Consider the following 24,873-nt stretch of genomic DNA (forward strand, 5'->3'; position numbering starts at 1 on the left):
TCGTCGTCTCCGTCGTCTTCTTCTTCGTCGTCTTCGTCTGCGTCGTCTTCGTCTACGTCGTCTTCGTCTGCGTCGTCTTTTTCAAGTAGGCACAGGAATAGACAGAGAGACGATATGAACGGATGCAAACACCCTTTTTTTTTAAAAATGGAACCTTGGGAGCCCTATTTTCAAAAAATGAAAGAACCTTCGTCGTCGTCTCCGTCGTCTTCGTCGTCTTCGTCTTCATCGTCTTCGTCTGCGTCGTCTTCGTCTGCGTCGTCTTCGTCTGCGTCGTCTTCGTCTGCGTCGTGTTTGTCTGCGTCGTCTTCGTCTGCGTCGTCTTCGTCTGCGTCGCCTTTTTCAAGTAGGCAGAGGAAGGGACAGAGACACGATATAAACGGATGCAAACACCCTTATTTTTAAAAAAATGAAACCTGGGGAGCCCTATTTTCAAAAAATGAAAGAACATTCGTCTTCGTCTTCGTCGTCTTCGTAGTCTTCGTCTTCATCGTCTTCGTCTGCATCGTCTTCGTCTGCGTCGTCTTCGTCTGCGTCATCTTCGTCTGCGTCGTCTTCGTCTGCGTCGTCTTCGTCTGCGTCGTCTTTTTCAAGTAGGCAGAGGAAGGGACAGAGAGACGATATGAACGGATGCAAACACCATTATTTTTTAAAAAATGAAACCTGGGGAGCCCTATTTTCAAAAAAAGAAAGAACCTTCGTCGTCGTCTCCGTCGTCTTCGTCTTCTTCGTCTTCGTCGTCTTCGTCTGCGTCGTCTTCGTCTGCATCGTCTTCGTCTGTGTCGTCTTCGTCTGCGTCGTCTTCGTCTGTGTCCTCTTCATCTGCGTCGTCTTTTTCAAGTAGGCAGAGGAAGTGACAGAGAGACGATATGAACAAATGCAAACACCCTTATTTTCATAAAAATGAGATCTGAGTGACCCTATAAAAAAAAAAAAGAAAAAAAAAAAAATCGAAAATGGGTAGCTAGAATAATTTCTTCCAGTGGGCAGGGGGTGGGAAAGAGAGACGATCTGAACGAATGCAAACACCCTTATTCTGAAAGAAATGAAACCTGGGGAGCCCTATTTTCAAAAACTGAAAGAACCTTCGTCGTCGTCTCCGTCGTCTTCGTCTTCGTCGTCTTCGTCTGCGTCGTCATCGTCTGCGTCGTCTTTTTCAAGTAGGCAGAGGAAGGGACAGAGAGACGATATGAACGGATGCAAACACCCTTATTTTTATAAAAATGAGATCTGTGTGACCCTATTAAAAAAAAAAAAAAAAAAAAAAAAAAAAAAAAAAAAAAAAAGAAAGTCGTAATTGGGTAGCTAGGATAATTTCTTCCAGTAGGCAGGGGAGGGGTCAGAGAGACGACCTGAACGAATGCAAACACCCTTATTTTGAAAAAAATGAAACCTGGGGAGCCCTATTTTCAAAAAATTAAAGAACCTTCGTCATCGTCTCCGTCATCTTCATCTTCGTCGTCTTCGTCTTCGTGGTTTTCGTCTGCGTCGTCTTTTTCAAGTAGGCAAAGGAAGGGACAGAGAGACGATATGAACGAATGCAAACACCCTTATTTTCGAAATAATGAAACCTGGGGAGCCCTATTTTCAAAAAATGAAAGAACCTTCGTAGTCGTCTTCGTCGTCTTCGTCGTCTTCGTCTTCATCGTCTTCGTCTGCGTCGTCTTCGTCTGCGTGTCTTCATCTGCGTCGTCTTCGTCTGCGTCGTCTGCGTCTGCGTCGTCTTCGTCTGCGTCGTCTTTTTCAAGTAGGAAGAGGAAGGGACAGAGAGATGATATGAACAGATGCAAACACCCTTATTTTTAAAAAAATGAGATCTGAGTGACCCTATTGAAATAAAAAAAAAAAAAAAAAAAAAAAAAAAAAAAAAAAAAAAAAGATTTGAAAATGAGTAGCTAAGATAATTTCTCCCAGTAGGCAGGGGGTGGGACAGAGAGACGATCTGAACGAATGCAAACACCCTTATTTTGAAAAAAATGAAACCTGGGGAGCCCTATTTTTAAAAAATTAAAGAACCTTCGTCATCATCTCCGTCTTCTACGTCTTCGTCGTCTTCGTCTGCGTCGTCTTCGTCTGCGTTGTCTTTGTCTGCGTCGTCTTTTTCCAGTAGGCAAAGGAAGGGACAGAGAGACGATATGAACGGATGCAAACACCCTTATTTTTCAAATAATGAAACCTGGGGAGCCCTATTTTCAAAAAATTAAAGAACCTTCGTAGTCGTCTTCGTCGTCTTCGTCATCTTCGTCTTCATCGTCTTCGTCTGCGTCCTCTTCGTCTGCGTCGTCTTCGTCTGCGTCGTCTTCGTCTGCGTCGTCTTCGTCTGCGTCGTCTTCTTCTGCGTCGTCTCTTTCAAGTAGGAAGAGGAAGGAACAGAGAGATGATATGAACAGATGCAAACACCCTTATTTTTAAAAAAATGAGATCTGAGTGACCCTATTGAAAAAAAAAAAAAAAAAAAAAAAGATTTGAAAATGGGTAGCTAGGATAATTTCTTCCAGTAGGCAGGGGGTGGGACAGAGAGACAATCAGAACGAATACAAACACCCTTATTTTGAAAAAAATAAAACCTGGGGAGCCCTACTTTCAAAAAATTAAAGAACCTTCGTCATTATCTCCGTCGTCTTCGTCTTAGTCGTCTTCGTCTGCTTCGTCTTCGTCTGCGTTGTCTTCGTCTGCGTCGTCTTTTTCAAGTAGGCAAAGGAAGGGACAGAGAGACGATATGAACAGATGCAAACACCCTTATTTTTAGAAAAATGAAACCTGGGGAGCCCTATTTTCAAAAAATGACAAAACCTTCGTAGTTGTCTCCGTCGTCTTCGTTGTCTTCGTCTTCATCGTCTTCGTCTGCGTCGTCTTCGTCTGCGTCGTTTTCGTCTGCGTCGTCTTTGTCTGCGTCGTCTTCGTTTGCGTCGTCTTCGTCTGCGTCGTCTTTTTCAAATAGGCAGAGGAAGGGACAGAGAGATGATATGAACGGATGCAAACACCCTTATTTTAAAAAAAATGAGATCTGAGTGACCCTATTAGAAAAAAGAATAAAAAAAAAAAAAAAAAAAAAAAGATTCGAAAATGGGTAGCTAGGATAATTTCTTCCGGTGGACAGGTGGGACAGAGAGACGATCTGAACGAATGCAAACACCCTTATTTTGAAAAAAATGAAACCTGGGGAGCCCTATTTTCAAAAAATTAAAGAACCTTCGTCGTCGTCTCCGTCGTCTTCGTCTTCGTCATCTTCGTCTGCGACGTCTCCGTCTGCGTCCTCTTCGTCTGCGTCGTCTTTTTCAAGTAGGCAGAGGAAGGGACAGAGAGACGATATGAACGGATGCAAACACCCTTACTTTTAAAAAAATGAAACCTAGGGAGCCCTATTTCCAAAAAATGAAAGAACCTTCGTCGTCGTCTCCGTCGTCTTCGTCGTCTTTGTCTTCATCTTCTTCGTCTGCGTCGTCTTCGTCTGCGTCGTCTTCGTCTGCGTCGTCTTCGTCTGCGTCGTCTTCGTCTGCGTCGTCTTCGTCTGCGTCGTCTTCGTCTGCTTCGTCGTCGTCTGTGTCGTCTTCGTGTGCGTCGTCTTTTTCAAGTAGGCAGAGGAAGGGACAGATAGACGATCTGAACAAATGCAAACACCCTTATTTTGAAAGAAATGAAACCTGGGGAGCCCTATTTTCAAAAAATAAAAGAACCTTCCTCTTCGTCTCCGTCGTCTTCGTCTTCGTCGTCTTCGTCTCCGTCGTCTTCGTCTGCGTCGTCTTTTTCAAGTAGGCAGAGGAAGGGACAGAGAGACGATATGAACGGATGCAAACACCCTTATTTTTTAAAAAAATGAAACCTGGGGAGCCCTATTTTCAAAAAATGAAAGAACCTTCGTCGTCGTCTCCGTCGTCTTCGTCGTCTTCGTCTTCATCGTCTTCGTCTGCGTCGTCTTCGTCTTCGTCGTCTTCGTCTGCGTCGTCTTCTTATGCATCGTCTTCGTCTGCGTCGTCTTCGTCTGCTTCGTCTTCATCTGCGTCGTCTTTTTCAAGTAGGCAGAGGAAGGGACAGAGAGACGATATGAACGGATGCAAACACCCTTATTTTTTAAAAAATGAGATCTGGAGAGCCCTATTTTCAAAAAATGAAAGAACCTTCGTCTTCGTCTCCGTCATCTTCGTCGTCTTCGTCTGCGTCGTCTTCGTCTGCGTCGTCTTCGTCTCCGTCGTCTTCGTCTGCGTCGTCTTCGTCTGCGTCGTCTTCGTCTGCGTCGTCTTCGTCTGCATCGTCTTCGTCTTCGTCGTTTTCGTCTGCTTTCTCTTCGTCTGCATCGTCTTCGTCTTTGTCGTCTTTGTCTTCATCGTCTTCGTCTGCGTCGTCTGCGTCTGCGTCGTCTTCGTCTGCGTCGTCTTCGTCTGCGTCGTCTTCGTCTGCGTCGTCTTCGTCTGCATCGTCTTCGTCTTCGTCGTTTTCGTTTGCTTCCTCTTCGTCTGCGTCGTCTTTTTCAAGTAGGCAGAGGAAGGGACAGAGAGACGATATGAACGGATGCAAACACCCTTATTTTTTAAAAAAATGAAACCTGGGGAGCCCTATTTTCAAAAAATGGAAGAACCTTCGTCGTCGTCTCCGTCATCTTCGTCGTCTTCTTCTCCATCGTCTTCGTCTGCGTCGTCTTCTTCTGCATCGTCTTCGTCTGTGTCGTCTTCGTCTGCGTTGTCTTCGTCTGCGTCGTCTTCGTCTGCGTCGTTTTCGTCTGCGTCGTTTTCATCTGAGTCGTCTTCGTCTGTGTCGTCTTCGTCTGTGTCGTCTTCGTCTGCGTCGTCTTTTTCAAGTAGGCAGAGGAAGGGACAGAGAGACGATATGAACGGATGCAAACACCCTTATTTTTATAAAAATGAGATCTGAGTGACCCTATTAAAAAAAAAAAAAAAAAAAAAAAAAAAAAAAGTCGTAATTGGGTAGCTAGGATAATTTCTTCCAGTAGGCAGGGGAGGGGTCAGAGAGACGATCTGAACGAATGCAAACACCCTTATTTTGAAAAAAATGAAACCTGGGGAGCCCTATTTTCAAAAAATTAAAGAACCCTCCTCATCGTCTCCGTCGTCTTCATCTTCGTCGTCTTCGTCTTCGTGGTTTTCGTCTGCGTTGTCTTCGTTTACCGTCGTCTTTTTCAAGTAGGCAAAGGAAGGGACAGAGACACGATATGAACGGATGCAAACACCCTTATTTTTGAAATAATGAAACCTGGAAAGCCCTATTTTCAAAAAATGAAAGAACCTTCGTAGTCGTCTTCGTCGTCTGCATCGTCTTCGTCTTCGTCGTTTTCGTTTGCTTCCTCTTCGTCTGCGTCGTCTTTTTCAAGTAGGCAGAGGAAGGGACAGAGAGACGATATGAACGGATGCAAACACCCTTATTTTTTAAAAAAATGAAACCTGGGGAGCCCTATTTTCAAAAAATGGAAGAACCTTCGTCGTCGTCTCCGTCATCTTCGTCGTCTTCTTCTCCATCGTCTTCGTCTGCGTCGTCTTCTTCTGCATCGTCTTCGTCTGTGTCGTCTTCGTCTGCGTTGTCTTCGTCTGCGTCGTCTTCGTCTGCGTCGTTTTCGTCTGCGTCGTTTTCATCTGAGTCGTCTTCGTCTGTGTCGTCTTCGTCTGTGTCGTCTTCGTCTGCGTCGTCTTTTTCAAGTAGGCAGAGGAAGGGACAGAGAGACGATATGAACGGATGCAAACACCCTTATTTTTATAAAAATGAGATCTGAGTGACCCTATTAAAAAAAAAAAAAAAAAAAAAAAAAAAAAAAGTCGTAATTGGGTAGCTAGGATAATTTCTTCCAGTAGGCAGGGGAGGGGTCAGAGAGACGATCTGAACGAATGCAAACACCCTTATTTTGAAAAAAATGAAACCTGGGGAGCCCTATTTTCAAAAAATTAAAGAACCCTCCTCATCGTCTCCGTCGTCTTCATCTTCGTCGTCTTCGTCTTCGTGGTTTTCGTCTGCGTTGTCTTCGTTTACCGTCGTCTTTTTCAAGTAGGCAAAGGAAGGGACAGAGACACGATATGAACGGATGCAAACACCCTTATTTTTGAAATAATGAAACCTGGAAAGCCCTATTTTCAAAAAATGAAAGAACCTTCGTAGTCGTCTTCGTCGTCTTCGTCGTCTTCGTCTTCATCGTCTGCGTCTGCGTCGTCTTCGTCTGCGTCGTCTTTTTCAAGTAGGAAGAGGAAGGGACATAGAGATGATATGTACAGATGTAAACACACTTATTTTTTAAAAAATGAGATCTGAGTGACCCTATTGAAATTAAAAAAAAAAAAGATTTGGAAATGGGTAGCTAGGATAATTTCTTCCAGTAGGCAGGGGGTGGGACAGAGAGACGATCTGAACGAATGCAAACGGCCTTATTTTGAAAAAAATTAAACCTGGGGAGCCCTATTTTCAAAAAATTAAAGAACCTTCGTCATCATCTCCGTCGTCTACGTCTTCGTCGTCTTCGTCTGCGTCGTCTTTTTCGAGTAGGCAAAGGAAGGGACAGAGAGACGATATGAACGGATGCAAACACCCTTATTTTTGAAATAATGAAACCTGGGGAGCCCTATTTTCAAAAAATGAAAGAATCTTCGTAGTCGTCTTCGTCGTCTTCGTCGTCTTCGTCTTCATCGTCTTTGTCTGCGTCGTCTTCGTCTGCATCGTCTTCGTCTGCGTCGTCTTCGTCTGCGTCGTCTTCGTCTGCGTCGTCTTCGTCTGCGTCGTCTTCGTCTGCGTCGTCTTCGTCTGAGTCGTCTTCTTCTGCGTCGTCTTTTTCAAATAGGAAGAGGAAGGGACAGAGAGATGATATGAACAGATGCAAACACCCTTATTTTTAAAACAATGAAACCTGGGGAGCCCTATTTTCAAAAAATGAAAGAACCTTCGTAGTTGTCTCCGTCGTCTTCGTCGTCTTCGTCTTCATCGTCTTCGTCTGCGTCGTCTTCGTCTGCGTCGTCTTCGTCAGCGTCGTCTTTGTCTGCGTTGTCTTTGTCTGCGTCGTCTTCGTTTGCGTCGTCTTCGTCTGCGTCGTCTTTTTCAAATAGGCAGAGGAAGGGACAGAGAGATGATATGAACGGATGCAAACACCCTTATTTTTAAAAAAATGAGATCTGAGTGACCCTATTAAAAAAAAAAAAAAAAAAAAAAAAAAAAAAATTTGAAAATGGGTAGCAAGGATAATTTCTTCCAGTGGGCAGGGGGTGGGACAGAGAGACGATCTGAACAAATGCAAATACCCTTATTTTGAAAGAAATGAAACCTGGGGACCCCTATTTTCAAAAAATGAAAGAATCTTCCTCGTCGTCTCCGTCGTCTTCGTCTTCGTCGTCTTCTTCTGCGTCGTCTTCGTCTGCGTCGTCTTTTTCAAGTAGGCAGAGGAAGGGACAGAAAGACGATATGAACGGATGCAAACACCCTTATTTTAAAAAAAATGAAACCTGGGGAGCCCTATTTTCAAAAAATGAAAGAACCTTCGTCGTCGTCTCCGTCGTCTTCGTCGTCTTCCTCTTCATCGTCTTCGTCTGCGTAGTCTTCGTCTTCGTCGTCTTCGTCTGCGTCGTCTTCGTATGCATCGTCTTCGTGTGCGTCGTCTTCGTCTGCATCGTCTTCGTCTGCGTCGTCTTCGTCTGCTTCGTCTTCGTCTGCGTCGTCTTTTTCAAGTAGGCAGAGGAAGGGACAGAGAGACGATATGAACGGATGCAAACACCCTTATTTTTAAAAAAATGAAACCTGGAGAGCCCTATTTTCAAAAAATGAAAGAACCTGCGTCGTCGTCTCCGTCATCTTCGTCGTCTTCGTCTCCATCGTCTTCGTCTGCGTCGTCTTCGTCTGCGTCGTCTTCGTCAGTGTCGTCTTCGTCTGCGTCGTCTTCGTCTGCGTCGTTTTCGTCTGCGTCGTCTTCGTCTGCGTCGTCTTCGTCTGTGTCGTCTTCGTCTGTGTCGTCTTCGTCTGTGTCGTCTTCGTCTGCGTCGTCTTTTTCAAGTAGGCAGAGGAAGGGACAGAGAGATGATATGAACAGATGCAAACACCCGTATTTTTTAAAAAATGAGATCTGAGTGACCCTATTGAAAAAAAAAAAAAAAAAAAAAAAAAAAAAAAAAAAAAAAAAAAAAAAAAAAAAAAAAAAAAAAAGATTCGAAAATGGGTAGCTTGGATAATCTCTTGCAGTAGGCAGGGGGTGGGACAGGGAGACGATCTGAACGAATGCTAACACCCTTATTTTGAAAAAAATGAAACCTGGGGAGCCCTATTTTCAAAAAATTAAAGAACCTTCGTCGTCGTCTCCGTCATCTTCGTCGTCTTCGTCGTCTTCGTATTCATCTTCTTAGTCTGCGTCGTCTTCGTCTGCGTGGTCTTCGTCTGCGTCGTCTTCGTGTGCGTCGTCTTCGTGTGCGTCGTCTTCGTCTGCGTCGTCTACTTCTGCGTCGTCTGCGTATGTGTCGTCTTCGTCTGCGTCGTCTTTTTCAAGTAGGCAGACGAAGGGACAGAGAGACGATATGAACAGATGCAAACACCCTTATTTTTTAAAAAAAGAGATCTGAGTGACCCTATAAAAAAAAAAAAAAAAAAAGAGTCGTAAATGGGTAGCTAGGATAATTTCTTCCAGTACGCAGGGGAGGGGACTGAGAGACGATCTGAACGAATGCAAACACCCTTATTTTGAAAAAAATGAAACATTTGGAGCCCTTTTTTCAAAAAATGAAACCTGGGGAGCCCTTTTTTCAAAAAATGAAAGAACCTTCGTCGTCGTCTCCGTCGTCTCCGTCTTCGTCTGCGTCGTCTTCGTCTGCGTCGTCTGCGTCGTCTTCGTCTTCGTCTTCGTCTTCGTCTTCGTCTTCGTCGTCTTCGTCTGCGTCGTCTTTGTCTGCGTCGTCTTTTTCAAATAGGCAGAGGAAGGGACAGAGAGACGATATGAACGGATGCAAACACCCTTATTTTTTAAAAAATGAAACCTGGGGAGCACTATTTTCAAAAAATGAAAAAACCTTCGTCGTCGTCTCCGTCGTCTTCGTCGTCTTCGTCTTCATCGTCTTCGTCTGCGTCGTCTTCGTCTGCATCGTCTTTTTCAAGTAGGCAGAGGAAGGGACAGAGAGACGATATAAACGGATGCAAACACCCTTATTTTTAAAAAAATGAAACCTGGGGAGCCCTATTTTCGAAAAATGAAAGAACCTTCGTCGTCGTCTCTGTCGTCTTTGTCGTCTTCGTCTTCATCGTCTTCGTCTGCGTCGTCTTCGTCTGCGTCGTCTTCGTCTGCGTTGTCTTCGTCTGCGTCGTCTTTTTCAAGTAGGCAGAGGAAGGGACAGAGAGACGATATGAACAGATGCAAACACCCTTATTTTTAAAAAATGAGATCTGAGTGACCCTATTAAAAAAAAAAAAAAAAAAAATGGGTAGCTAGGATAATTTCTTCCAGTAGGCAGGGGAGGGGAGAGAGAGATGATCTGAAAGAATGCAAACACCCTTACTTTGAGAAAAATTAAACCGGGGGAGCCCTATTTTAAAAAAATGAAAGAACCTTCGTCGTCTTCTCCGTCGTCTTCTCCGTCGTCTTCGTCGTCTTCGTCTGCGTCGTCTTCGTCTATGTCTTCTTCGTCTGCGTCGTCTTTTTCAAGTAGGCAAAGGAAGGGACAGAGAGACGATATGAACGGATGCAAACACCCTTATTTTTTAAAAAAATGGAACCTTGGGAGCCCTATTTTCAAAAAATGAAAGAACCTTCGTCGTCGTCTCCGTCGTCTTCGTAGTCTTCGTCTTCATCTTCTTCGTCTACATCGTCTTCGTCTGCGTCGTCTTCCTCTGTGTCGTCTTCGTCTGCGTCGTCTTTGTCTGCGTCGTCTTCGTCTGCGTCGTCTTCGTCTGCGTCGTCTTTTTCAAGTAGGCAGAGGAAGGGACAGAGAGACGATATGAACGGATGCAAACACCCTTATTTTTTAAAAAATGAAACCTGGGGAGCCCTATTTCCAAAAAATGAAAGAACCTTCGTCGTCGTCTCCGTCGTCTTCGTCGTCTTCGTCGTCTCCGTATTCATCTTCTTCATCTGCGTCGTCTTCGTCTGCGTCGTCTTCGTCTGCGTCCTCTTCGTCTGCGTCGTCTTTTTCGAGTAGGCAAAGGAAGGGACTGAGAGACGATCTGAACGGATGCAAACACCCTTATTTTTAAAAAAATGAAACCTGGGGAGCCCTATTTTCAAAAAATGAAAGAACCTTCATAGTTGTCTTCGTCGTCTTCATCGTCTTCGTCTTCATCGTCTTCGTCTGCGTCGTCTTCGTCTGCGTCGTCTTCGTCTGCGTCGTCTTCGTCTGCGTCGTCTTCGTCTGCGTCGTCTTCGTCTGCGTCGTCTTTGTCTGCGTCGTCTTCGTTTGCGTCGTCTTCGTCTGCGTCGTCTTTTTCAAATAGGCAAAGGAAGGGACAGAGAGATGATATGAACGGATGCAAACACCCTTATTTTTATAAAAATGAGATATGAGTGACCCTATTAAAAAAAAAAAAAAAAAAAAAAAAAAAAAAAAAAAAAAAAAAAAAAAGATTCGAAAATGGGTAGCTAGGATAATTTCTTCCAGTGGGCAAGGGGCGGGACAGAGGGACGATCTGAACGAATGCAAACACCCTTATTTTGAAAAAAATGAAACCTGGGGAGCCCTATTTTCAAAAAATTAAAGAACCTTCGTCGTCGTCTCCGTCGTCTTCGTCTTCGTCATCTTCGTCTGCGTCGTCTTCGTCTGCGTCCTCTTCGTCTGCGTCGTCTTTTTCAAGTAGGCAGAGGAAGGGACAGAGAGACGATATGAACGGATGCAAACACCCTTATTTTAAAAAAAATGAAACCTGGGGAGCCCTATTTCCAAAAAATGAAAGAACCTTCGTTGTCGTCTCCGTCGTCTTCGTTGTCTTCGTCTTCATCTTGTTCGTCTGCGTCGTCTTCCTCTGCGTCGTCTTCGTCTGCGTCGTCTTCGTCTGCGTCGTCTTCGTCTGCGTCGTCTTCGTCTGCGTCGTCTTCGTCTGCGTCGTCTTCGTCTGCGTCGTCTTCGTCTGTGTCGTCTTCGTCTGCGTCGTCTTTTTCAAGTAGGCAGAGGAAGGGACAGAGAGACGATATGAACGGATCCAAACACCCTTATTTTTAAAAAAATGAGATCTGAGTGATCCTATTAGAAAAAAGAAAAAAAAAAAAAAAAAAAAGATTCGAAAATGGGTAGCTAGGATAATTTCTTCCAGTGGGCAAGGGGTGGGACAGAGAGACGATCTGAACGAATGCAAACACCCTTATTTTGAAAAAAATGAAACCTGGGGAGCCCTATTTTCAAAAAATTAAAGAACCTTCGTCGTCGTCTCCGTCGTCTTCGTCTTCGTCATCTTCGTCTGCGTCGTCTTCGTCTGCGTCCTCTTCGTCTGCGTCGTCTTTTTCAAGTAGGCAGAGGAAGGGACAGAGAGACGATATGAACGGATGCAAACACCCTTATTTTTAAAAAAATGAAACCTGGGGAGCCCTATTTCCAAAAAATGAAAGAACCTTCGTTGTCGTCTCTGTCGTCTTCGTCGTCTTCGTCTTCATCTTCTTCGTCTGCGTCGTCTTCGTCTGCGTCGTCTTCGTCTGCGTCGTCTTCGTCTGCGTCGTCTTCGTCTGCGTCGTCTTCGTCTGCGTCGTCTTCGTCTGTGTCGTCTTCGTCTGCGTCGTCTTTTTCAAGTAGGCAGAGGAAGGGACAGAGAGACGATATGAACGGATCCAAACACCCTTATTTTTAAAAAAATGAGATCTGAGTGATCCTATTAGAAAAAAGAAAAAAAAAAAAAAAAAAAAAAGAATCGAAAATGGGTAGCTAGGATAATTTCTTCCAGTGGGCAGGGGGTGGGACAGAGAGACGATCTGAACAAATGCAAACACCCTTATTTTGAAAGAAATGAAACCTGGGGAGCCCTATTTTCAAAAAATTAAAGAACCTTCCTCGTCGTCTCCGTCGTCTTCGTCTTAGTCGTCTTCGTCTGCGTCGTCTTCGTCTGTGTCGTCTTTTTCAAGTAGGCAGAGGAAGGGACAGAGAGACGATATGAACGGATGCAAACACCCTTATTTTTAAAAAAAATGAAACCTGGGGAGCCCTATTTTCAAAAAATGAAAGAACCTTCGTCGTCGTCTCCGTCGTCTTCGTCGTCTTCGTCTTCATCGTCTTCGTCTGCGTCGTCTTCGTCTTCGTCGTCTTCGTCTGCGTCGTCTTCGTATGCATCGTCTTCGTGTGCGTCGTCTTCGTCTGCGTCCTCTTCGTCTGCGTCGTCTTTTTCAAGTAGGCAAAGGAAGGGACAGAGAGACGATATGAACGGATGCAAACACCCTTATTTTTGAAATACTGAAACCTGGGGAGCCCTATTTTCAAAAAATGAAAGAACCTTCGTAGTCGTCTTCGTCGTCTTCGTCGTCTTCGTCGTCTTCGTCGTCTTCGTCGTTTTCGTCGTCTTCGTCTTCATCGTCTTCGTCTGCGTCGTCTTCGTCTGCATCGTCTTCGTATGCGTCGTCTTCGTCAGCATCGTCTTCGTCTGCGTCGTCTTCGTCTGCTTCGTCTTCGTCTGCTTCGTTTTTTTCAAGTAGGCAGAGGAAGGGACAGAGAGACGATATGAACGGATGCTAACACCCTTATTTTTAAAAAAATGAAACCTGGAGAGCCCTATTTTCAAAAATTGAAAGAACCTGCGTCGTCGTCTCCGTCATCTTCGTCGTCTTCGTCTCCATCGTCTTCGTCTGCGTCGTCTTCGTCTGCATCATCTTCGTCAGTGTCGTCTTCGTCTGCGTCGTCTTCGTCTGCGTCGTTTTCGTCTGCGTCGTCTTCGTCTGCGTCGTCTTCGTCTGTGTCGTCTTCGTCTGTGTCGTCTTCGTCTGTGTCGTCTTTTTCAAGTAGGCAGAGAAAGGGACAGAGAGATGATATGAACAGATGCAAACACCCTTATTTTTTAAAAAATGAGATCTGAGTGACCCTATTGAAAAAAAAAAAAAAAAAAAAAAAAAAAAAAAAAAAAAAAAAAAAAAAGATTCGAAAATGGGTAGCTTGGATAATCTCTTGCAGTAGGCAGGGGGTGGGACAGAGAGACGATCTGAACGAATGCTAACACCCTTATTTTTAAAAAAATGAGATCTGAGTGATCCTATTAGAAAAAAGAAAAAAAAAAAAAAAAAAAAGATTCGAAAATGGGTAGCTAGGATAATTTCTTCCAGTGGGCAAGGGGTGGGACAGAGAGACGATCTGAACGAATGCAAACACCCTTATTTTGAAAAAAATGAAACCTGGGGAGCCCTATTTTCAAAAAATTAAAGAACCTTCGTCGTCGTCTCCGTCGTCTTCGTCTTCGTCATCTTCGTCTGCGTCGTCTTCGTCTGCGTCCTCTTCGTCTGCGTCGTCTTTTTCAAGTAGGCAGAGGAAGGGACAGAGAGACGATATGAACGGATGCAAACACCCTTATTTTTAAAAAAATGAAACCTGGGGAGCCCTATTTCCAAAAAATGAAAGAACCTTCGTTGTCGTCTCTGTCGTCTTCGTCGTCTTCGTCTTCATCTTCTTCGTCTGCGTCGTCTTCGTCTGCGTCGTCTTCGTCTGCGTCGTCTTCGTCTGCGTCGTCTTCGTCTGCGTCGTCTTCGTCTGCGTCGTCTTCGTCTGTGTCGTCTTCGTCTGCGTCGTCTTTTTCAAGTAGGCAGAGGAAGGGACAGAGAGACGATATGAACGGATCCAAACACCCTTATTTTTAAAAAAATGAGATCTGAGTGATCCTATTAGAAAAAAGAAAAAAAAAAAAAAAAAAAAAAGAATCGAAAATGGGTAGCTAGGATAATTTCTTCCAGTGGGCAGGGGGTGGGACAGAGAGACGATCTGAACAAATGCAAACACCCTTATTTTGAAAGAAATGAAACCTGGGGAGCCCTATTTTCAAAAAATTAAAGAACCTTCCTCGTCGTCTCCGTCGTCTTCGTCTTAGTCGTCTTCGTCTGCGTCGTCTTCGTCTGTGTCGTCTTTTTCAAGTAGGCAGAGGAAGGGACAGAGAGACGATATGAACGGATGCAAACACCCTTATTTTTAAAAAAAATGAAACCTGGGGAGCCCTATTTTCAAAAAATGAAAGAACCTTCGTCGTCGTCTCCGTCGTCTTCGTCGTCTTCGTCTTCATCGTCTTCGTCTGCGTCGTCTTCGTCTTCGTCGTCTTCGTCTGCGTCGTCTTCGTATGCATCGTCTTCGTGTGCGTCGTCTTCGTCTGCGTCCTCTTCGTCTGCGTCGTCTTTTTCAAGTAGGCAAAGGAAGGGACAGAGAGACGATATGAACGGATGCAAACACCCTTATTTTTGAAATACTGAAACCTGGGGAGCCCTATTTTCAAAAAATGAAAGAACCTTCGTAGTCGTCTTCGTCGTCTTCGTCGTCTTCGTCGTCTTCGTCGTTTTCGTCGTCTTCGTCTTCATCGTCTTCGTCTGCGTCGTCTTCGTCTGCATCGTCTTCGTATGCGTCGTCTTCGTCAGCATCGTCTTCGTCTGCGTCGTCTTCGTCTGCTTCGTCTTCGTCTGCTTCGTTTTTTTCAAGTAGGCAGAGGAAGGGACAGAGAGACGATATGAACGGATGCAAACACCCTTATTTTTAAAAAAATGAAACCTGGAGAGCCCTATTTTCAAAAATTGAAAGAACCTGCGTCGTCGTCTCCGTCATCTTCGTCGTCTTCGTCTCCATCGTCTTCGTCTGCGTCGTCTTCGTCTGCATCATCTTCGTCAGTGTCGTCTTCGTCTGCGTCGTCTTCGTCTGCGTCGTTTTCGTCTGCGTCGTCTTCGTCTGCGTCGTCTTCGTCTGTGTCGTCTTCGTCTGTGTCGTCTTCGTCTGTGTCGTCTTTTTCAAGTAGGCAGAGAAAGGGACAGAGAGATGATATGAACAGATGCAAACACCCTTATTTTTTAAAAAATGAGATCTGAGTGACCCTATTGAAAAAAAAAAAAAAAAAAAAAAAAAAAAAAAAAAAAAAAAAAAAAAAGATTCGAAAATGGGTAGCTTGGATAATCTCTTGCAGTAGGCAGGGGGTGGGACAGAGAGACGATCTGAACGAATGCTAACACCCTTATTTTGAAAAAAATGAAACCTGGGGAGCCCTATTTTCAAAAAATTAAAGAACCTTCGTCGTCGTCTCCGTCGTCTTCGTCGACTTCGTCGTCTTCGTATTCATCTTCTTCGTCTGCGTCGTCTTCGTCTGCGTCGTCTTCGTCTGCGTCGTCTTCGTGTGCGTCGTCTTCGTGTGCGTCGTCTTCGTGTGCGTCGTCTTCGTCTGCGTCGTCTTCTTCTGCGTCGTCTGCGTATGTGTCGTCTTCGTCTGCGTCGTCTTTTTCAAGTAGGCAGACGAAGGGACAGAGAGACGATATGAACAGATGCAAACACCCTTATTTTTTAAAAAAAGAGATCTGAGTGACCCTATTAAAAAAAAAAAAAAAAAAAAAGAGTCGTAAATGGGTAGCTAGGATAATTTCTTCCAGTAGGCAGAGGAAGGGACTGAGAGACGATCTGAACGAATGCAAACACCCTTATTTTGGAAAAATTGAAACCTGGGGAGCCCTTTTTTCAAAAAATGAAAGAACCTTCGTCGTCGTCTCCGTCGTCTTCGTCTTCGTCTGCGTCGTCTTCGTCTGCGTCGTCTGCGTCGTCTTCGTCTTCGTCTTCGTCGTCTTCGTCTGCGTCGTCTTTGTCTGCGTCGTCTTTTTCAAATAGGCAGAGGAAGGGACAGAGAGACGATATGAACGGATGCAAACACCCTTATTTTTTAAAAAATGAAACCTGGGGAGCCCTATTTTCAAAAAATGAAAAAACCTTCGTCGTCGTCTCCGTCGTCTTCGTCGTCTTCGTCTTCATCGTCTTCGTCTGCGTCGTCTTCGTCTGCATCGTCTTTTTCAAGTAGGCAGAGGAAGGGACAGAGAGACGATATAAACGGATGCAAACACCCTAATTTTTAAAAAAATGAAACCCTGGGAGCCCTATTTTCGAAAAATGAAAGAACCTTCGTCGTCGTCTCTGTCGTCTTTGTCGTCTTCGTCTTCATCGTCTTCGTCTGCGTCGTCTTCGTCTGCGTCTTCTTCGTCTGCGTTGTCTTCGTCTGCGTCGTCTTTTTCAAGTAGGCAGAGGAAGGGACAGAGAGACGATATGAACAGATGCAAACACCCTTATTTTTAAAAAATGAGATCTGAGTGACCCTATTAAAAAAAAAAAAAAAAAAAAAATGGGTAGCTAGGATAATTTCTTCCAGTAGGCAGGGGAGGGGAGAGAGAGATGATCTGAAAGAATGCAAACACCCTTACTTTGAGAAAAATGAAACCGGGGGAGCCCTATTTTCAAAAAATGAAAGAACCTTCGTCGTCTTCTCCGTCGTCTTCGTCTTCGTCGTCTTCGTCTGCGTCGTCTTCGTCTACGTCTTCTTCGTCTGCGTCGTCTTTTTCAAGTAGGCACAGGAAGGGACAGAGAGACGATATGAACGGATGCAAACACCCTTATTTTTTAAAAAAATTGGAACCTTGGGAGCCCTATTTTCAAAAAATGAAAGAACCTTCGTCGTCGTCTCCGTCGTCTTCGTCGTCTTCGTCTTCATCTTCTTCGTCTGCATCGTCTTCGTCTGCGTCATCTTCGTCTGCGTCATCTTCGTCTGCGTCGTCTTTGTCTGCGTCGTCTTCGTCTGCATCGTCTTCGTCTGCGTCGTCTTTTTCAAGTAGGCAGAGGAAGGGACAGAGAGACGATATGAACGGATGCAAACACCCTTATTTTCAAAAAAATGAAACCTGGGGAGCCCTATTTTCAAAAAATGAAAGAACCTTCGTCGTCGTCTCCGTCGTCTTGGTCATCTTCGTCGTCTCCGTATTCATCTTCTTCGTCTGCGTCGTCTTCCTCTGCGTCGTCTTCGTCTGCGTCGTCTTTTTCGAGTAGGCAAAGGAAGGGACAGAGAGATGATATGAACGGATGCAAACACCCTTATTTTTGAAATAATGAAACCTGGGGAGCCCTATTTTCAAAAAATGAAAGAACCTTCGTAGTCGTCTACGTCGTCTTCGTCGTCTTCGTCTTCATCGTCTTCGTCTGCATCGGCTTCGTCTGCATCGTCTTCGTCTGCGTCGTCTTCGTCTGCGTCGTCTTCGTCTGCGTCGTCTTCGTCTGCGTCGTCTTCTTCTGCATCGTCTTTTTCAAGTAGGAAGAGGAAAGGACAAAGAGAGGATATGAACAGATGCAAACACCCTTATTTTTAAAAAAATGAGATCTGAGTGACCCTATTGAAAAAAAAAAAAAATAAAAAAATAAAAAAAAAAAATAAAAAGATTTGAAAATGGGTAGCTAGGATAATTTCTTCCAGTAGGCAGGGGGTGGGACAGAGAGACGATCTGAACGAATGCAAACAACCTTATTTTGAAAAAATAAAACCTGGGGAGCGCTATTTTCAAAAAATTAAAGAACCTTCGTCATTATCTCCGTCGTCTTCGTCTTCGTCGTCTTCGTCTGCGTCGTCTTCGTCGTCTTCGTCTGCGTCGTCTTCGTCTGCGTTGTCTTCGTCTGCGTCGTCTTTTTCAAGTAGGCAAAGGAAGGGACAGAGAGACGATATGAACGGATGCAAACACCCTTATTTTTAAAAAAATGAAACCTGAGTAGCCCTATTTTCAAAAAATGAAAGAACCTTCGTAGTTGTCTCCGTCGTCTTCGTCGTGTTCGTCTTCATCGTCTTCGTCTGCGTCGTCTTCGTCAGCGTCGTCTTCGTCTGCGTCGTCTTCGTCTGCGTCATCTTTGTCTGCGTCGTCTTCGTTTGCGTCGTCTTCGTCTGCGTCGTCTTTTTCAAATAGGCAGAGGAAGGGACAGAGAGATGATATGAACGGATGCAAACACCCTTAATTTTAAAAAAATGAGATCTGAGTGACCCTATTAAAAAAAAAAAAAATAAATAAAAATTAAAAAAAAAAAAAAAAGATTCGAAAATGGGTAGCTAGGATAATTTCTTCCAGTGGGCAAGGGGTGGGACAGAGAGACGATCTGAACGAATGCAAAAACCCTTATTTTGAAAAAAATGAAACCTGGGGAGCCCTATTTTCAAAAAATTAAAGAACCTTCGTCGTCGTCTCCGTCGTCTTCGTCTTCGTCATCTTCATCTGCGTCGTCTTCGTCTGCGTCCTCTTCGTCTTCTTCGTCTTTTTCAAGTAGGCAGAGGAAGGGACAGAGAGACGATATGAACGGATGCAAACACCCTTATTTTTAAAAAAATGAAACCTGGGGAGCCCTATTTCCAAAAAATGAAAGAACCTTCGTTGTCGTCTCCGTCGTCTTCGTCGTCTTCGTCTTCATCTTCTTCATCTGCGTCGTCTTCGTCTGCGTCGTCTTCGTCTGCGTCGTCTTCGTCTGCGTCGTCTTCGTCTGCGTCGTCTTTTTCAAGTAGGCAGAGGAAGGGACAGAGAGACGATATGAACGGATCCAAACACCCTTATTTTTAAAAAAATGAGATCTGAGTGATCCTATTAGAAAAAAGAAAGAAAAAAAAAAAAAAAAAGATTCGAAAATGGGTAGCTAGGATAATTTCTTCCAGTGGGCAGGGGGTGGGACAGAGAGACGATCTGAACAAATGCAAACACCCTTATTTTGAAAGAAATGAAACCTGGGGAGCCCTATTTTCAAAAAATGAAAGAACCTTCCTCGTCGTCTCCGTCGTCTTCGTCTTCGTCGTCTTCGTCTGCGTCGTCTTCGTCTGCGTCGTCTTCGTCTGCGTCGTCTTCGTCTGCGTCGACTTTTTCAAGTAGGCAGAATAAGGGACAGAGAGACGATATGAACGGATGCAAACACCCTTATTTTTAAAAAAATGAAACCTGGGGAGCCCTATTTTCAAAAAATGAAAGAACCTTCGTCGTCGTCTCCGTCGTCTTCGTCGTCTTCGTCTTCATCGTCTTCGTCTGCGTCGTCTTCTTCTTCGTCGTCTTCGTCTGCGTCGTCTTCGTATGCATCGTCTTCGTGTGCGTCGTCTTTGTCTGCATCGTCTTCGTCTGCGTCGTCTTCGTCTGCTTCGTCTTCGTCTGCGTCGTCTTTTTCAAGTAGGCAGAGGAAGGGACAGAGAGACAATATGAACGGATGCAAACACCCTTATTTTTAAAAAAATGAAACCTGGAGAGCCCTATTTTCAAAAAATGAAAGAACCTGCGTCGTCGTCTCCGTCATCTTCGTCGTCTTCGTCTCCATCGTCTTCGTCTGCGTCGTCTTCGTCTGCATCGTCTTCGTCAGTGTCGTCTTCGTCTGCGTCGTCTTCATTTGCGTCGTTTTCATCTGCGTCGTCTTCGTCTGTGTCGTCTTCGTCTGCGTCGTCTTTTTCAAGTAGGCAGAGGAAGGGACAGAGAGATGATATGAAAAGATGAAAACACCCTTATTTTTTAAAAAATGAGATCTGAGTGACCCTATTGAAAAAAAAAAAAAAAAAAAAAAAAAAAGATTCGAAAATGGGTAGCTTGGATAATTTCTTGCAGTAGGCAGGGGGTGGGACAGAGAGACGATCTGAACGAATGCTAACACCCTTATTTTGAAAAAAATGAAACCTGGGGAGCCCTATTTTCAAAAAATTATAGAACCTTCGTCGTCGTCTTCGTCGTCTTCGTCGTCTTCGTCGTCTTCGTATTCATCTTCTTCGTCTGCGTCGTCTTCGTTTGCGTCGTCTTCGTCTGCGTCGTCTTCGTGTGCGTCGTCTTCGTGTGCGTCGTCTTCGTCTGCGTCGTCTTCTTCTGCGTCGTCTGCGTATGTGTCGTCTTCGTCTGCGTCGTCTTTTTCAAGTAGGCAGACCAAGGGACAGAGAGACGATATGAACAGATGCAAACACCCTTATTTTTTAAAATAAAGAGATCTGAGTGACCCTATTAAAAAAAAAAAAAAAAAAAGAGTCGTAAATGGGTAGCTAGGATAATTTCTTCCAGTAGGCAGGGGAGGGGACAGAGAGACGATCTGAACGAATGCAAACACCCTTATATTGAAAAAAATGAAACTTGGGGAGCCCTATTTTCAAAAAATGAAAGAACCTTCGTCGTCGTCTCCTTCGTCTTCGTCTTCGTCGTCTTCGTCTGCGTCGTCTTCGTCTGCGTCGTCTTCGTCTGCGTCGTCTTCGTCTGCGTCGTCTTCGTCTGCGTCGTCTTCGTCTGCGTCGTCTTCGTCTGCGTCGTCTTTTTCAAGTAGGCAGAGGAAGGGACAGAGAGACGATATGAACGGATGCAAACACCCTTATTTTTAAAAAAATGAAACCTGGGGAGCCCTATTTTCAAAAAATGAAAGAACCTTAGTCGTCGTCTCAGTCGTCTTCGTCGTCTTCGTCTTCATCGTCTTCGTCTGCGTCGTATTCTTCTTCGTCGTCTTCGTCTGCGTCGTCTTCGTATGCATCGTCTTCGTGTGCGTCGTCTTCGTCTGCATCGTCTTCGTCTGCGTCGTCTTCGTCTGCTTCGTCTTCGTCTGCGTCGTCTTTTTCAAGTAGGCAGAGGAAGGGACAGAGAGACAATATGAACGGATGCAAACACCCTTATTTTTAAAAAAATGAAACCTGGAGAGCCCTATTTTCAAAAAATGAAAGAACCTGCGTCGTCGTCTCCGTCATCTTCGTCGTCTTCGTCTCCATCGTCTTCGTCTGCGTCGTCTTCGTCTGCATCGTCTTCGTCAGTGTCGTCTTCGTCTGCGTCGTCTTCGTTTGCGTCGTTTTCGTCTGCGTCGTCTTCGTCTGTGTCGTCTTCGTCTGCGTCGTCTTTTTCAAGTAGGCAGAGGAAGGGACAGAGAGATGATATGAAAAGATGCAAACACCCTTATTTTTTAAAAAATGAGATCTGAGTGACCCTATTTAAAAAAAAAAAAAAAAAAAAAAAAAAGATTCGAAAATGGGTAGCTTGGATAATTTCTTGCAGTAGGCAAGGGGTGGGACAGAGAGACGATCTGAACGAATGCTAACACCCTTATTTTGAAAAAAATGAAACCTGGGGAGCCCTATTTTCAAAAAATTAAAGAACCTTCGTCGTCGTCTCCGTCGTCTTCGTCGTCTTCGTCGTCTTCGTCGTCTTCGTCGTCTTCGTATTCATCTTCTTCGTCTGCGTCGTCTTCGTTTGCGTCGTCTTCGTCTGCGTCGTCTTCGTGTGCGTCGTCTTCGTGTGCGTCGTCTTCGTGTGCGTCGTCTTCGTCTGCGTCGTCTTCTTCTGCGTCGTCTGCGTATGTGTCGTCTTCGTCTGCGTCATCTTTTTCAAGTAGGCAGACGAAGGGACAGAGAGACGATATGAACAGATGCAAACACCCTTATTTTTAAAAAAAAAGAGATCTGAGTGACCCTATTAAAAAAAAAAAAAAAAGAGTTGTAAATGGGTAGCTAGGATAATTTCTTCCAGTAGGCAAGGGAGGGGACAGATAGACGATCTGAACGAATGCAAACACCCTTATATTGAAAAAAATGAAACTTGGGGAGCCCTATTTTCAAAAAATGAAAGAACCTTCGTCGTCGTCTCCTTCGTCTTCGTCTTCGTCGTCTTCGTCTGCGTCGTCTTCGTCTGCGTCGTCTTCGTCTGCGTCGTCTTCGTCTGCGTCGTCTTCGTCTGCGTCGTCTTTTTCAAGTAGGCAGAGGAAGGGACAGAGAGACGATATGAACGGATGCAAACACCCTTATTTTTAAAATATGAAACCTGCGGAGCCCTATTTTCAAAAAATGAAAGAACATTCGTCGTCGTCTCCGTCGTCTTCGTAGTCTTCGTCTTCATCGTCTTCGTCTGCGTCGTCTTCGTCTGCGTCGTCTTCGTCTGCGTCATCTTCGTCTGCGTCGTCTTCGTCTGCGTTGTCTTCGTCTGCGTCGTCTTCGTCTGCGTCGTCTTCGTCTGCGTCGTCTTTTTCAAGTAGGCAGAGGAAGGGACAGAGAGACGATACGAACGGAGGCAAACACCATTATTTTTAAAAAAAAGAAACCTTGGGAGCCCTATTTTCAAAAAAAAAAAGAAACTTCGTCGTCGTCTCCGTCGTCTTCTTCTTCTTCGTCTTCGTCGTCTTCGTCTGCGTCGTCTTCGTCTGCGTCGTCTTTGTCTGCGTCGTCTTCGTCTGCGTCGTCTTCGTCTGCGTCGTCTTCGTCTGCGTCGTCTTCGTCTGCGTCGTCTTCGTCTGCGTCGTCTTCGTCTGTGTCGTCTTCGTCTGCGTCGTATTTTTCAAGTAGACAGAGGAGGGGACAGAGAGACGATATAAACGGATGCAAACACCCTTATTTTCATAAAAATGAGATCTGAATGACCCTATTAAAAAAAAAAAAAAAAAAAATCGTAATTGGGTAGCTAGGATAATTTCTTCCAGTAGGCAGGGGAGCTGACAGAGAGACGATCTGAACGAATGCAAACACCCTTAGTTTGAAAAAAATGAAACCTGGGGAGCCCTATTTTCAAAAAATAAAAGAACCTTCGTCGTCGTCTCCGTCGTCTTCGTCTTCGTCGTCTTCGTCTGGGTCGTCTTCGTCTGCGTTGTCTCTTTCAAGTAGGCAGAGGAAGGGACAGAGAGACGATATGAACGGATGCAAACACCCTTATTTTTAAGAAAATTAAACCTGGGGAGCCCTATTTTCAAAAAATGAAAGAACCTTCGTCGTCGTCTCCGTCGTCTTCGTCGTCTTCGTCTTCATCGTCTTCGTCTGCTTCGTCTTTGTCTGCAATGTCTTTTTCAAGTAGGCAGAGGAAGGGACAGAGAGACGATATGAACGGATGCAAACACCCTTATTTTAAAAAAAATGAAACCTTGGGAGCCCTATTTTCAAAAAATTAAAGAACCTTCGCCGTCGTCTCCGTCGTCTTCGTCTTCTTCATCTTTATCATCTTCGTCTGCGTCGTCTTCGTCTGCGTCGTCTTTTTCAAGTAGGCAGAAGAAGGGACAGAGAGATGATATGAACGGATGAAAACACCCTTATTTTGAAAAAAAATGAAACCTGGTGAGCGCTATTTTCAAAAAATGGAAGAACCTTCGTCGTCGTCTCTGTCGTCTTCGTCTTCGTCGTCTTCGTCTTCGTCGTCTTCGTCTGCGTCGTCTTCGTCTGCGTCGTCTTCGTCTGCGTCGTCTTTTTCAAGTAGGCAAAGGAAGGGAAAGAGAGACGATATGAACTGAGGCAAACACCCTTATTTTTAAAAAAATGAAACCTGGGGAGCCCTATTTTCAAAAAATGAAAGAACCTTCGTAGTTGTCTCCGTCGTCTTCGTCTGCGTCGTCTTCGTCTGCGTCGTCTTCGTCTGCGTCGTCTTCGTCTGCGACGTCTTTGTCTGCGTTGTCTTCGTCTGCGTCGTCTTCGCCTGCGTCGTCTTTTTCAAGTCTTCGTCTGCGTCCTCTTCGTCTGCGTCGTCTTTTTCAAGTAGGCAGAGGAAGGGACAGAGAGACGATATGAACGGATGCAAACACCCTTATTTCTAAAAAAATGAAACCTGGGGAGCCCTATTTTAAAAAAATGAAAGAACCTTCGTCGTCGTCTTCGTCTTCATCTTCTTCATCTGCGTCGTCTTCGTCTTCGTCTGCGTCGTCTTCGTCTCTGTCGTCTTCGTCTCCGTCGTCTTCGTCTGCGTCGTCTTCGTCTGTGTCGTCTTCGTCTGCGTCGTCTTTTTCAAGTAGGCAGAGGAAGGGACAGAGAGACGACATGAACGGATCCAAACACCCTTATTTTTAAAAAAATGAGATCTGAGTGACCGTATTAGAAAAAAGAAAAAAAAAAAAAAAAGATTCGAAAATGGGTAGCTAGGATAATTTCTTCCAGTGGGCATGGGGTGGGACAGAGAGACGATCTGAACAAATGCAAACACCCTTATTTTGAAAGAAATGAAACCTGGGGAGCCCTATTTTCAAAAAAAGAAAGAACTTTCCTCGTCGTCTCCGTCGTCTTCTTCTTCGTCGTCTTCGTCTGCGTCGTCTTCGTCTGCGTCGTCTTTTTCAAGTAGGCAGAAGAAGGGACAGAGAGACGATATGAACGGATGCAACCACCCTTATTTTTAAAAAAATGAAACATGGGGAGCCCTATTTTCAAAAAATGAAAGAACCTTCGTCGTCGTCTCCATCGTCTTCGTCGTCTTCGTCTTCATCGTCTTCGTCTGCGTCGTCTTCGTCTTTGTCGTCTTCGTCTGCGTCGTCTTCGTCTGCATCGTCTTCGTCTGCGTCGTCTTTTTCAAGTAGGCAGAGGAGGGGACAGAGAGACGATATGAACGGATGCAAACATCCTTATTTTCATAAAAGTGAGATCTGAGTGACCCTATTAAAAAAAAGAAAAAAAAAAAAAAAAGTCGTAATTGGGTAGCTAGGATAATTTCTTCCAGTAGGCAGGGGAGGGGACAGAGAGACGATCTGGACGAAGGCAAACACCCTTATTTTGAAAAAAATGAAACCTGGGGAGCCCTATTTTCAAAAAATGAAAGAACCTTCGTTGTCGTCTCCGTCGTCTTCGTCTTCGTCGTCTTCGTCTGGGTCGTCTTCGTCTGCGTCGTCTCTTTCAAGTAGGTAAAGGAAGGGACAGAGAGACGATATGAACGGATGCAAACACCCTTTTTTTAAGAAAATTAAACCTGGGGAGCCCTATTTTCAAAAAATGAAAGAACCTTCGTCGTCGTCTCCGTCGTCTTCGTCGTCTCCGTCGTCTTCGTCGTCTTCGTCTTCATCGTCTTCGTCTGCTTCGTCTTCGTCTGCAATGTCTTTTTCAAGTAGGCAGAGGAAGGGACAGAGAGACGATATGATCGGATGCAAACACCCTTATTTTTAAAAAAAATGAACCCTTGGGAGCCCTATTTTCAAAAAATGAAAGAACCTTCGTCGTCGTCTCCGTCGTCTTCGTCTTCTTCGTCTTCATTGTCTTAGTCTGCGTTGTCTTCGTCTGCGTCGTCTTTTTCAAGTAGGCAGAGGAAGGAAAGAGAGA

Source organism: Palaemon carinicauda, chromosome 43, assembly GCF_036898095.1.
Source record: "Palaemon carinicauda isolate YSFRI2023 chromosome 43, ASM3689809v2, whole genome shotgun sequence".
Classification (NCBI taxonomy): Eukaryota; Metazoa; Arthropoda; class Malacostraca; order Decapoda; family Palaemonidae; genus Palaemon; species Palaemon carinicauda.